Source organism: Eulemur rufifrons, chromosome 8 (genome assembly GCF_041146395.1).
Source record: "Eulemur rufifrons isolate Redbay chromosome 8, OSU_ERuf_1, whole genome shotgun sequence".
NCBI classification, from domain to species: Eukaryota; Metazoa; Chordata; class Mammalia; order Primates; family Lemuridae; genus Eulemur; species Eulemur rufifrons.
The window spans coordinates 27,642,226-27,657,204 of NC_090990.1; the positions used below are offsets into that span (position 1 = coordinate 27,642,226).

The following is a 14,979-nucleotide window of genomic DNA, read 5'->3' on the forward strand; positions in this document are numbered from 1 at the left end:
CATTTAGTTTTTTACTTTCCACACCTTTACCTCTCAATTTATCTGTAATCTTTTTTTTTTTTTTTAAAGAGATGAGTTTTTGATCTGTCACCCAGCTGGACTACAGTGTCGTGATCATAGCTCTCTGCAGCTTCATCTCCTGTGCTCAAGCAATCCTCCTGCCTCAGCCTCCCAACTAGCTGGGACTACAGGCACATGCCACCAAGCCTGGCTAATTTTTCTTATTTTTTTGTAGAGATGGGATCTCTCTCTGTTGCCTCAAACTTGAACTCCTGGCCTCAAGCGATCCTCCTCCCCCAGCCTCCCAAAGTGCTAGGAATTTTTCTGTAATCTTTACCAGTCCTCACCTCATTCTCTCCTATTTCAGAGGCAGGTCTCTGGCATATATTAGTATATATTTTGTGTTCTTAGTCTCTCCCTCCCTAGTGACTCTGTATAAGTATGTTCAGGTTTTCTTCATCCTAAGAAAAAAAATTCTTTTAAGCTTGTGTTTTCTTCAGACTGACTCTCTTTGCTTCCCTCCACTAAACTTCTTTAAGAGCCTTTCTTATATTCCTTTAGTCATCTTGACCCACTATAGCCAGGCTTTGTGCCCACCATCCCAGCTGAAATTGCTCTCATTTGTGATAACTTACTTGCAGAATTCAGTGGCTTGTTTTCAGTTCTTATGCTGTTTGATCTTGTCACAACATTTGATCATATTTGGACATCTTTTTTTCCCTTACTCTGTGTGTTATCCCTGCATGAGTTTACCTACTCTGGTGATTTTATTTATCAATTTCGTCTGTGTATACAGTGATGACTCACTATCAAAATCTCCAAATACTGTATGAGCTTTTTCCCTGAGATCCAAACTTACATTTCCAAATGACTACTGTCCTTTGCCACATTAAAGTCTATAGAAATTCTAACATAATACATCCAAAATGGAGCTTATAATCATCCCCATTCTTTCCTTTGCCTAAACCTGATTCACTTCCTGTATGCCCTATCTCAGGCACCAATTTCACCTTCCATCTGTTTGCCCAAGCTAGGAAATCGGGTTTTGTTTGTTTGGTTGTTTTTTGTCTTCCTTTATTTTCCATATTTGATTGGACACTAAGTTCGGTTTGTCTAGTGCAGAAATATCTCAACAACTATCCTTTACTGGCTGGACCCACTGCCCGATTTTAGATCTTTATCTTCTTTTGGCTTCTGCCAGCAATCATGCCAAATCTCTTCTTAAAAACGGATTTTGTGGGGGGGGGTTGGGAAGGAAAGGCAATATACATAACCTAAACATTTATACCTCCATAATATGCTGAAATAAAAAAAAAAAAACAGATTCTGCTTCATCCCTTATTTATACTGTTTCCTTCCTATGCCTTATTATTATTTTTTTTTTTTTTTGAGACAGTCTTGCTTTGTTGCCCGGGCTAGAGTGAGTGCTGTGGCATCAGCCTAGCTCACAGCAACCTCAAACTCCTGGGCTTAAGCAATCCTTCTGCCTCAGCCTCCCAAGTAGCTGGGACTACAGGCATGTGCCACCATGCCCGGCTAGTTTTTCTATATTCATATTTTTTAGCTGTCCATATAATTTCTTTCTATTTTTAGTAGAGACAGGGTCTCACCCTTGCTCAGGCTGGTCTCGAACTCCTTACCTTGAGCGATCCACCCGCCTCGGCGTCCCAGAGTGGTAGGATTACAAGCATGAGCCACTGTGCCTGGCCTTGTTTCGTATGCCTTGAATCTTTATGTGCCTCACAAACTCCTGTTGATACTGTAATCTTTTGTCCCAGCTCAAAAGTAACTAGTTTTTTAATGGAATTTCTGCTTCTTCTGCCACAACCAGGAAAAAAATTTCATTTACTTTTTCATCTGAGTTCTCACGGTACTTTGTACATCCCTTTGCAGTGGTACTTACTTTATAGTTATCGTTTAATTGTCTGGCTCCCCTATACCATGAGTTCAATGAAGGCAGGCTGTACCTTCTTCATCTTCGTTTCTTTGGTGCCATAACCATTGGTTGAATTGTTGCGTTGCATATAAAGTTCCTTCTATCTCCAGATAAAGGATATTTGGAAAATCTGAAAGAGCTTATGCTACTCTTGGATATTAGTTTTGACTGAATCTCCTATCCCCTTTTTATTTCCCAAAATATTTATATTTATAGTAGGAACATTATAAAATAATAAACAAATATAAAATTAACCACCATTTATAACCATTGTAAATATTTCGATATGTTTTTCTTAAGACATTTTCTTGTGTAAATGTACATGTAAATACATATTTTGCAAAAAATACTGTTTGTAACATGTTTTCTTCACTTACTGTAAGGTCAGAATATTTCAGTGACAAAAAATGTGTATTAGATTCATAATTTAAAGGCTGGGCACAGTGGCTCATGCCTGTAATCCTAGCACTCTGGGAGGCCGAGATGAAAGGATTGCTTGAGCTTTCTTTTAATTTTTTTTTTTCTTTTTGGTAGAGACAGGGTCTCACTCTTGCTCAGGCTGGTCTCAAACTCCTGAGCTCAAGAGATCCTCCTGCCTTGGCCTTCTAGAGTGCTAGGATTACAGGTGTGAGCCACTGCGACTGGCCTAACCACATTTTTTTCATATAAATTCCTCACATCTAAGCCAGACAATACTGTCTTCCTGGAGGATTTTCACTTACTCTGTCTGCCATATAGAATCTCACCCATTGTTCACAGCCTGCCTTAAAGTCCTGTAGGAAACCTCCTTTGATCACTCTACTGGGAGTTCGTTCCTAGTTTCCTAAATGCTAATAGTAATTTTTTTTCTGTATTATTTTTGTTGTACTTCATTTTTTTTGAGACAGGGTCTTGCTTTGTTGCCTGGGCTAGAGTGCAGTGATGTCATCATAGCTCACTGAAACCTCAAACTTCTGGGCTCAGAGGATAAAACTGCCTTAGCCTCCCAAGTAGCTGGGACTACAGGTGTGTACCACCATGCTCAGCTAATTAAAAATTTTTTTTGTAGAGACAGGGTCTTACCATGTTGCTCAGGTTGCTGGTCTCGAGCTCCTGGGCTCGAGTGATCCTTCTGCATCGGCCTCCGAAAGTGCTAGGATTATAGGTATGAGCCACTGCACCCGGCCTTTATTGTACTTTAGCATCCTTTATGTGTGTATGCATTATTTTCTTCTACAAGATTGGAAGTTCCTAGAACTTGGGGACTGTATCATGAACTCTTTTATTTCTCACATTGTCAGCTCTGTATTTTGCACGTAAGTGTCCAAAAAGCTTTCGTGATTTATGGAGTAAATGGAAACTGCTTTAACATAGTAGTAATAATACATTGGAACATCTTCATTCTATACCTAATACCTAATAAAATATTGACATTATTTTACATGCATTTTCCTATTTATTTTTCTTAAATACTCAGATATATTATGTGAAGGGAAGTGGAAAAGTGAGACTCCTCTTTCATGGCCATATTCTTTGTTTCCCCCAAGATTTTTAAGAATGGTATATTCTTAAATATACCCTTTAGCTTCAAATCCCTTCAACTCCACTGAACTTATGTTGTCAAGGTCACTAATCACCTCCTAATTGCCTAATCCAACGGTAATTTTTCAGCTCTGATCTTCCTTAACCTTTCTGAGGTCCTTGACACTATGAAACACTCTGTCCTCCTTGAAAGTTTCTCCTTCCCTAAGCTTTAGTGATCTCATTCTTTCCTGATTTTTTTTCCTTTTTGTAAAAGAAGGGGAAGTATGGGAAAGAAGAGAGAGAGAAGGAAGGGCTCTTCTGATTATCTTCCTTCCTTATGTACATGCTTATCTACTTTTACTGACCTTTAAATAAAGGTGCTTTCTAGGATTTTGTCCTTGGCCCTCTACGTAGTTTTCTTGAGTGATCTTATTCATACTTACGGCTTCAGCTGCCATGGTGACTCTGGGCCAGATTTCTTTCCTGAGCTTCAGACATTTATCTCTGAATACTGGAGGACTTTTTTTGATTATCCTATAGGTGTCTTTTATTTGACATGTTCCAAACAGAACCCTTCATCTTCACTCCAGCAAACCTACTTTTCTCTGTCCTATTCTTTACTTTATTTAAGGCACTACTTCTACCCTGTCACAGAAGAGAGAGATTTGGAAATCATTTGAGAATCTTCCCTCTCTGTGTGCCTCCACCCTACCCCATCCCAACTCAAATAAAACAGTGATCAAATTTTATATAATTTCATTTCAAATCTTTTATCCTTTTCTTTCCTTCGGTCCCAATACTACTTTCTTAGCTCAGATTCTATTATTTCTCAATGTATAACTGTAATACTATTCTGATTGGTACTCTGCTCTTCTGTCTTGCTCCTTTCCTTTTTGCTACTGCCAGAATACTCTTTCTAAAATTAAAATCTGATCATAAAAAATAGTCACTCCTAAGCTTAAACACTCTCAATGGTTTTCCATTGTCTTTGGGATAAAATCTGGTTTCTTTAGCATAGCATGCAAAGCTTTTACGTCCTGCCATCATTCTTCCAGGGTAGAGAGTAGTCCTCCAGCCATATTCAAATTGTTTTGAGTTCCTTAAATGCATCATGTTCTCTCAGGTTTCTCCTTTTTTTCCTGCCTGAAAAACTCCTGTTCCCTTCAGTCTCATTCCCTCTGGCCCTGAGGTCCCAGTTCAATCATTGTTTCCTTTGGGAAGTCTTACCTAGACTTCCAGGCTTCCTTTTTGCTTTGCTTCCATACACGTTTATCACCACCAGTTGCACTATATTACGTGTTGGTTACTTGTTTGTCTCCCTCACTGGATTATAAACTTCTTGAGAAAAGAGACTGTGAGCTTTTCATCTCCATCCTCAGTGCTCTACAAATTTGGCACAGGGTATGGAATAAAAAATTGCTTGTTGAACATATGAATGATTGAGTGAGAAGGGTGTGTGGGCAGTGGCAGTGCTGGGATCAGGATTCAGGATCCACATTCTTGTCATTTAAACTTTTATTTTTTGATTGGTTAATATGTTCACATAATCAAATATTCAAAAGATACAAAGGGACAGTGAAAAATCTTATGCTCACCCCAGCTGCCCTTTTCCCTTCACTGAAGGCAATAAATATTAACAGTTTCTTGTATCTCTTTTCAGAGATGGTATGTGCATTTATTCATTCAAGAAATTAGTTCAGCAAATATTTATTGAGTACCTACTGTGTGCCAGGTACTATGGTAGGCTGTGGGGTAAACTGAACAAAACAAAAAATCTGTGCTTTTATGGAGCCTAAATTCTATATTCTTCCCTCCTTTAAAAAAAAATGAGAAAATAACATATACTCTTTTCTGTATATTTGTTTTACTTATTATGTCTTTAAAAATTAACCCATATCAGCACATAAAGACCTTGTTATTATTCCATTGTATGACTGTACTGTCATTTATTTAGCCAATTCCCTATTATTGATGGGCACTTACGATGTTATCAATCCTTTGCTATTACAAAATGCTACAGTGAAAAACCTGGTTGTATACTTGTCATTTTGCATATCTATATATTTAGGAAAAATTCTTAAATGTGGAATTGCTAGGTATACATATTTGTAAATTTGACGGATAGGTTGATTCATTGCTTTAATTTTTATTATGAATATATCAAGCATATAGACAAGTACAAATAATACTATAGCAGATACATATGTATTCACTATTCATTAAACAGATGTCAACACCCTCACTGAAGTTCTGCCTATTAGGTGCTTTTAGCACTTCCTCAACATTGTGATGTTCTCCTACAGTTTTTTCTTATACTCAAGAGCAGTAAGTTTCTCAGAACTCATACTCTGCCATCCTGGAGTTAACCACCATACAGTCTATCTTGGACTTTCTTTTAAAATATAACCTCTTTGTTAGTGGAAGGCAGCTTCAGAGGAAAATTCCATTACACTATTTTTAGTGTCTGGAATCTGACTTCTCAAAAATGTTTATTTTGCCTCCTTCCTCTGCTCATAAGCAACAAAAGAATGCTACCGGAAGTTGGTGGCCTGTGTTTCTGGAGACTTGTTTGATTTGCTGGCAGAGGAGCCCAGGTGAATTGAGCCAGCAAGCAACTTTTTTCCCCTAGGTTTGTTAGAATAAACAAAAGTGGTTCTCCTAAGCAGGCACCTACCTTTAGCTGACTTGGAGGTGCAGCCGTATCCTCTGGGTCCAGACAAAGTTGATTAAGAGAAACTCTTCTTGGAGGAGGTGAGAAGCTGTTGATCTCTGTTATACCTGGATGCTTGTGGTTGTTTCCGTATGCTTTTGTTGCAATAAATCCCCCCCATCCCTAGTCTCTCTACTGAAAGTCTATAACCTTGTTCCAGTGGTAGGTGACTCTTGTCCCTAATCTTTTTCTTAGGTCCTCAGAATGCCTAGCAGTGAGGTTTTAGGTTATTTTGGGATCTTATAATTTGAGAGGGGAAACTTAGTCTCTGGTGGTGCTAGAATTTGAGGTCATGTAGATATAGAATCTCCTAAAATTAGGTATTTTTACCTTTTCTCCCAATTGCTCAGTTCTTCTTACCTCATTTGGTCTTGTAGTATTACACCACCACCATAGGGTGGAAAGAACTTACAAAATTGAACCATTTCTCCGTGGACTACACAGTCAAAAGGAAACGCTCAAGTAGAGTAAGCTGATTTGAGGCTCTATGGCTTAATGCATGGGCCATTTTTAAGCTCATTGTCAGGCTCTGGGGCACAGGTCTAATCTATATCAAGTACCTCCCCAGGCCTCGGGCAGCCACAGGGGTAGTCAGAGCTCCTTGGACCCTTTTTGCCAGACCTGCACTTAGAGGCTTTCCCTTTAAAGCCTCCCTTGGTCTTGCCATTTCAGCCCTCTCCTTCTAAGCGTGAAGCCTGACTTTTGTCTTCTGTTCCTCAGCCATGCAGAGGCAGCTTTGGCCCTGGGGACAACCCTTTCTTCAGATAGTAAACTCATTTTCTCTCCAGCAGACCAGAGGGACAAGATGTAATTCAATCCTTCTCTTCATCAGACACTGTTGCCAGGGGGAGACAATGAGGAAAGTGATCTTTGTTGCTCCCTGAAGAGGACCCTGAACCTGGCACCTGCTTTTGTTACTGGCTTCTTAAGTCATTGGAGATATTTTTGCTGTCGTCCTGGGTTAGCAGCTGCTTTGGGGTAATAGTGACAACTGGCTCTCAGGGTGTCAGTTCTATATCAAAGAAAATTGATGTATTTCTATGAGGGGGGCTACCTTTTGTGCCCCTAAACCACTTGCCTTAAGGATTCATCTAGAGAGGGAGCAGTTGGAAGTCAGCTGTGCCCTTAGCTTGATGACCCCCATGATTGTCATATTCCCTGCATCTGAAAAGACATTGCTGTTTCTCCCATCCAAGTACTAATAAGACCCAGCCCTGCTTAGCTTCCAAGATCAGATGAGATCGGGAGCATTCAGGCTGGTATGGCCATATACAAGACACTGCCATTTCTTTTCTCCTGCCCTCTCATTAGTCTCTGAGTTCTGTGTTCTGGCACCTATGCCAGTACCTGGTAAGCATGCAACAAATATACATGGAATGAATAATTGAATGAATTCCTTAATCTCGCTGTCCCGATAGTTTCACTGACCCTGATATGTGGGTATTCTATCGGAGAAGGACTTTGTTTTTAGAAGAAGAATTGCTTCAGAGGAATTAGGGAAAGTTTTGATTTCTAGAGGGGTTTTGGAGAACTATGGGAGCTCCAAAATAGGACTTGTTCTCTCCTCATTGGTGCAGATCATTCTCCTTGGTTGTAACTCTCTGCTAGCAGACCTGCCCTCCTGTTTCAGGAGCAGTATCCTGAACTTGACTCAGGCCTTCATGCCACCTGAGCTCTGTCCCTGAGCAGAGCAAGGGATTCCTTTTTAACAGTCATCCTGTCACTATAGAGTCAGAAGCTCTCAGGACCACATCTTGTGCATTGCAGCCTGGACTTCCACATCTGGCTGCATTCAGTCAAGTTCCACTCAGCTCTTAGGTGTCTGTGCCATTGTTAGGGCTGCTGGAGACAGCAGGGCTTTTATTTCCCCTTGGTCAGCAGCTGGCCAGAGTGCCTGTTAGACTGCCAGATCTTAAGCCTTTCACATTTATCTGTCTGTGTCTGGAACGTAGGGCAACATCCTTCTTGCTATTTGAAGTTACATCTCACTGTTTACCTTTGTAGGACCTATTGGAGGATAAAAGATGAACAGCCATGAGGAGCATATAGAGATTCTTGGACTATGGTGATTTGAAATGTTCTGATTGTGGGGAAAGGTCCCTGGTCTCCAAGAATGCAACTGGAGTCTAGACCAATTGCACCACTGCCCCTCTTCCCAAGAGCCTCAAGTTGGAACCGTCACTCATTCTATAATTCCAAACATCCTTGTTTTTGTTTAATTTTTATCTGATAAAATGTTACTAAACAATTTTAATGGTGAAACACACAACACACAGAGGAAATGACAGACTAGCATGTGTTCTCTTTTAAATACACTTACTTCAAGTAGCTATTTTGAAAGTCAGTTGTTCCTGCTGTTAGAGTGCTGTTGTCTCGTTTCCTCCTTTAGGTGGGAGAAGTCCCTGAATAGGCTTTTACAGTAGCATTAAAACAAAAGGACCAGCTCTTCTCTGGCTGACCGATCATTCCTTTATACCTTACTCTTTTCAGCACTTTTGTTCAGATTTCACTGTTTCAATTGCTTTCAGATCATTGACACGGAAGAGGTCTTAGAGGTCAGTTCAGAGGTTCTTTCCCTGAGGTTCATTGACCCCTCTCCACTTGTAAACAAAGTTTGTATGTAGGTGAATATGTGCCTTTTTAAGGAAGAGTATCCTTAATTTTCATCAGATTTTCAGTGCAGTTTGTGATGTAAAAAAATGTTAAGATTCTTAATGGTGTCTGGGAACTTAAAAAATAAAAAAAATAGAAATAAAGAAAAAAATTTTAAGAACTAGTACTTTTTAAGAATTTGGAGCTCCTGCACACATGGCCAGTTAGTGGCAAAATTGGATCTTGAGATAGACTCTGAAATCCAGGTATTGACTCTACAACCAAAGTTCTTTCCACTGTACTCTATTATCCATACTATTACTGGAAAAATATGTGGAATAACTACAGGAAAAGAGACACACATACTCCGAACTGTTATTTAATCTTTGCCTTTTTCAGTCCACAGTCTTATGTCCTAGATGAGGAATCCAAGGCTCCCTGTGGCAGATCATGTAGCTGATCTGTTGGACCAGGTGACCTTAAAGATACTGTGATTTTAACTGTACTGCATTATAGACTCTATATTTGTCTTTTTTACTGTGTCCTGCCGCCTAACTTATGCTCTTTACACCTTAAACTTCTTTTTAACTTGTTTATCTTGCTTATCAAGTTGTTTCTTGAGAAAAAGAACCATGTATTTGTATTCCCCCCAACTCTTTTTTTTTTTTTTTTTTTTTGAGACAGAGTCTCACTCTGTTGCCCTGGCCAGAGTGCCATGGCATCAGCCTGACTCACAGCAACCTCAAACTCCCAGGCTCAAGCAATCCTTCTGCCTCAGCCTCCCGAGTAGCTGTGCCACACAGGCATGTGGCACACAGGCATGTGCCACCATGCCCGGCTAATTTTTTCTCTATATATTTTTAGTTGTCCAGCTAATTTCTTTCTATTTTTAGTAGAGACGGGGTCTCACTCTTGCTCAGGCTGGTCTCGAACTCCTGGCCATGAGCAAACATCCCACCTCGGCCTCCCAGAGTGCTAGGATTACAGGTGTGAGCCACCACACCTGGCCCCCCTAACTCTTAATACTGAAATTTGCACAAAGTAGCTGGCTACCTTCTTGTTACTGTTGACTGACTAGTAGCATTGGAAGGCACAAAAGCTTGAGTTGATTATTTTTATTATTTTTCCCTTTCCATTATCTTAGCAGCTAAAAAATTATTTAGCCTAATCTTTCCAAATGGGCATACTCCCTTTTCTCTTGGTTTTCACAACGCTACTTACACGGTTTCTCTACCTGTATCTAACCTGTACAACTGGGAGTTTTATAGAACATGTATTTGGCACTCTGAATTCTTCCCTAGGTCACTGAATGGCATCCCACGAACCAGGTTGCCTGACAAACTTCAGACCTTGGCAGAAAGTGGGGTGGGGTAGGGTGGGGTGGGTGTATGTCTCTTATGAGGGGTTGTTCAGTGTAGCCTGACTCAATTTGTTGCTCCTGGGTGTCTGGGATGCTAATGCTTCATGGTGAGGTGAACAAGAATATCAAGCTCAAATTTGGAAACATAGGTTCTTTCCATGTTATCTCGTTGGCTTGATGTGTGACTTTTGGACAGATTACTTAAGCTCTGTTTTTTCATCTGCAAATGAAAAGTCACAGTTATTTTCGTAAGTATAATAATGCTAATGAGCCACTTTGAGTTTCTTACAACAAAGATGGTATAGAAATTTCAGGGTTTTCCTCTCTAATTATGAGGTGGGTAGCTTATCCTAAAAGCCTCTAGCTATTGGGGTGGTCATATTTTTGAGGCTAACAGAGTAGAATGAAATTTGTAGCAGCTATTGACACATTAAAACAAGCAAAAACAAATCAGCTTAGTGAAATCGTGTCCTGAAGTGGGGGACATGTGGATGATGCCTGGGCTGCATTATGGAGAAGGTCCATAATGCCACCCTAAATTGTCCTGCTTTTAGTATTTAGGGAATGTGCTTAGCAGTTTCTGCTGCTTTCTTCTCCCTGCGCAGGACTGAGTTAATATGCAGTATCTCCTCTGTTGTGTGGCTGTATTCCAGTCTATAAACATGACTGCTGTAAGGAGAGTGCAGAGTGTGCTTTATTTTGTTAAGCCTGACCCATTGCCATGTGATATTTGCCCAAGAGCTCCTGTTGTGGTGACATTCTTGTGGTGAGCGTGGCCCTTTAAAGATTTCGTTCTCAAATGTTAAATGAGCCCCTGACTGGTGTCCTAAAACACATTTAAGCTTCTCTCCCTAGGGTTTAAGCAAGAGGAACAGTAATCCCAGTGGAGCCTGGGCTAGGGTCTAGGGAGAAGGTGGCAGATGATAGGCAGGGGCTGTTGTGGTCTCGTGGCTCATTTGCACAAAGGAGGGGCTGGCCTCTTCTGGGGAGGTATTTCCGCTCACTGCAACAAATGAGGGCGCTCAAAGAGCTGTAATGCAATGAGGCTTCTCTGGTGACGTCACCAGTAAATGTGGTCAAAGTCCAGTTCTTGGGGGCCAGTAGAAGCGAGGAGTAGAGATCAGTTGGTTTGCACGCTTTCACCTCTCAGCTGTCACTGCGCCATGGTGCCTACTTCCAGCCACTGAACCAATACAGCTGGGCTGGGGCATGAACGCTTACAAGTACCAGAAGTTCCTGGAGGGACTCAACAACCTGAGAGGTATTACAAGGCTTTAAGCTGTCTGCCCTTTATCCTGGCTGATTGTGTGAATACTTACTATGGTGTGCGTTATGTAGGGTGTTTACTTTCCATCCAACCACCTAGGGGCTTAGAAAACCCTCGTACTCTGAGCTGGCCATTTTTTTTTTTTAAATGTGTTTAGGCAATTACACAGAAGGGACAGAGTTTATAAATGCAATCCTGAATTAGAGAGAAGCCCCTCAGGTATTTCAGCAACAGCCTGTTCACTTGCCTGAGTGGGCAACTAAGAAATGTCCCCTGTTCTTTTGGGCTAAGGGCTGAGGGCACTCCCTGTTTTGAGGTGGCCAGGCCATGTGGGTGGAGGGCTCTTGCCGTAGGGCCCTGCAGCCTCGCCTAGGTGTAGCTAGGTTTCTTGGGCTGGGTTTTTTTAGTTGCCTGTGTCTACAGTGAGTCAGAGTCTCATCTGGGTAGAACAGGGAGTCAGAGTGGGAAAGGGGGTGGAGGGAGGAATGCAGGTTGATGGGCCATAGATGCCTTTGTAAAGAGTATATCAATGACTTTGAAGGAGGCAGCTTTTCATTAAAATTATATTTAAAGGAAATAGTGTTTTCTTTGCAAACTCTTTACTGACCAGAGATGAGAAGAATGCACTCGGATGTGACAATACAGACTCTTTTTGGACATTAATGAGGAAAATGAATGAAATCTTTTTACTTCTCCTTCTCTGATTAATAGGTTTTATTTCCATCTGCAGAAGAGGGAGCTCAAACCATTCCTCTTTGATCAGCAGTCAGGATTCTGGACACAGAGCAGCCATGGAGTGTGGAGAGAATGGAAGGAAGAAGAGGGAGGAAAGGGGTAAAATGGTTTTTTTCAGGGATGAGGAAAGTGACAGACAGGGTGTGGGCAGTATATCTGTAATCCCTTCCCGTCAAGGTATATAGATATTGAACTTTCTTTCACTATCTGTTGAAGAACTCAGACTCTAAGAAGCATGTATGTGAAGATCTTTGTATGGTAAGGGATATACCACTGTAGAGTATTGTTCTGTTGATCTCTATCTTCTCTTCCCTTTCTCTCCCACTACCCACTTCGAAACCTGCACCCTCCACTCCCAAACTCCTGACAGCTGGAGCCAACCAATCCCTTTTGGGTTCAGGGCTCTGCAGTCATCATAGAAGATAGGTCTTAGCAAGAATGAGCAACATTAACTGTTGCTCTAATTTCTCTGTCAGAGGGAGTTTTGAGAGGGCAGAAAGGTTCTGGTTTTCATTCAGTCTCATGGAGAAGAGATTGAAGGAGGGGGGCAGAAACCAGTGGTGCTTCTCTGCAACTGTTCCAGTTCTTGTGCCCTGTTGGAGACTGGGTGAAGGGAGGTGCTAGAATGTACCCTTGTCCCTAACAAGAGTTCTCTTTTCTTTTCCTATTTCCTGTCTTAGAGGGATCCTTCTGTATTCCTGGGCATGATGCCTACCCAACAGCAGGAGCCCTTTCTCTGTCCTCTGTTTACAGAACTTGTGGCAGGATTATCAAACTTAATTAATCTGCATATTCCTTTAGTAGAAAAAGAGGCTCAGAGTAGGAATCTCAGGCCTCTCCTTGGACATCGAGCTCGTTGGTGATGTTTTATTCCCTCTCCTTAGTGTCATTCTTCTTATAAAAGCTGCCAAGACTTTCTGAAGATGGGCAGGTATGGATGGAAACTATGAGAGATTTACCTAGCCATAGAATTGGAGAATATAACTTTTCTTTTTGGATCCCCTTTGTGTGGAGGGTTTAGGTGAGCAGTTGAGCACACTAGGATGGCCATGGCCTGTGTGAATCAGGTTTAGCAGTGACCCAAGTAGATTCCTGAGGTTCTCAGGAGACCACACCACTCATAACTCTCCCTGTCTGTGTGCTTTAGGAACAAAGTGCAGGTATGACTGGTAGTGTGGGTCCTTCTTGTTTCCTTCCATAAAACATGCATGGAGGGAGGAGTACTTTTTTACTCTGTATATGAAGTTGTTTGGTCCCCAGTTTCCTCTAACTCTCCTGACTTTCTCAGTGGGGATAATAGAACAAGCAGCTCTTGGCTTGATCTTCTCAGGGGTACAGAGGTTTGAAGTTGCATACTAGGAAAGGTTGGTTCTGCTTTTGAAAGAGATTGTATTGAAACCAGTTGGCAATCCTATGTTTTCTCGGCCACCTATAAAGTATTATTTTTTTCTCCTTCCTTTGCCCTCTTTGTACTAGGAATGAGTGAGTAACAGATGTACCTATCATGGGGAATGTCCTTTGTGGGGCTGAAATCAGAGAACGGGAAAGACCACAGCAGCAGCAACAGCTCCCACTCCACTCTCCTCACTCCAGACTCCAGGGCTCTCCGCCGTGTTATTTTGATTCTATACCTCTACAATGAACTCAGAAGCCTGTACTGCTGTGGGCATTAAACAAGAGGATGTGTGTGTGAGCGCGTGTGCATGTGCGTGTGTGTCAAACCCTCCTGTGGGTTGAGTTTCACTCACTATGTCCCCTGATTATGGTGAATAATTACCTGCTTCTTCATTTCACCTGTATCTTTGCTCCAGAAGGGCTGATAGAGGTAATTGGCTCCCCTTTTCAATTAGTTACTGATTCTTACTTTTCTTGGCATGGTTTAGCTTGCAGCCATTCCTCCCTCTAGTGGGTAATTATTGGAGGGAGCCCAGTGGGGAGAATAGAGACATTGTAGAAGTTTTTTGAAGTTCTGTTTTGAAGTTCTGTTCCCCAGTATTCCTGTTGGTATTCGGTGCTTCGAAGCCAGGATTGGGATGCAATGTATTCTATTGTTGCTGTCGCTTCTGGAGGGCTGTCACTTATATTTCTCAAGCTTCCTCAAAACCTTAGTCATTGGGGTGATTTCTGTCTGGATGGACCTCTGTCATGGGTATGACAAGTTGAACTATTGGCCTAAGTCCTGCTTAGTCCAGGTGGAGCCTGGACCTGTGCTGTGATTGATAATTGGGGATTAATTAGGGAGGCAGAGAGGTCGGTGAGGTAGAGTGATGTGAAAGTGGTTCTGTAGTCTTTGCTAAGAAAAACTTGTGGTAGAACTATGAGATAATGACTGATTTTTAAAAAAGAAATATACCCCAACATACCCATGTACTTTCACCCTTCTCTTCCTTTGCATGTACTGTCTTGTTCTCTCTGCCTAGAATCCCGTTATCCTTTTTCCGTACCAAACTTCTATTCATCTTTCTGTGCCTAGCTCAAATCTCCCTTTCCCCTACAGTTTTGATTTTGCTTTTATATTCCCAGGTAGAATTATTCCCTCTCCCTCTCATCTGTGTTGCTGTGGCACTTTAGACATACTTATTCTAGAGCCTATCACATTATGTTATAGTTATTTTATTAAACTTTTTTTTTTTTTTTTGGAGAGAGAATCTTACGCTGTCACTGGAGCTAGAGTGCTGTGGCATCAGCCTAGCTGACAGCAACCTCAAACTCCTGGGCTCAAGCAATCCTCTTACTTCAGCCTCCCAAGTAGCTGGGACTACAGGTTTGCACCATCACACCTGGCTAATTTTAACTATTTTTAGTAGAGAAGGGGGTCTCACTCTTGCTCAGGCTGGTCTTGAACTCCTGAGCCCAAGCGATCCTCCTGCCTTGAC

The 14,979-nt window shown here is 41.5% G+C and overlaps 1 protein-coding gene across 1 annotated transcript in view; it reads left to right on the top strand.

Moving 5' to 3' along the window:
• Window positions 1-14,979, top strand: part of MACF1 (microtubule actin crosslinking factor 1) — a 330,626-nt gene that overhangs the window by 49,051 nt on the left and 266,596 nt on the right. The window lies entirely within an intron of this gene.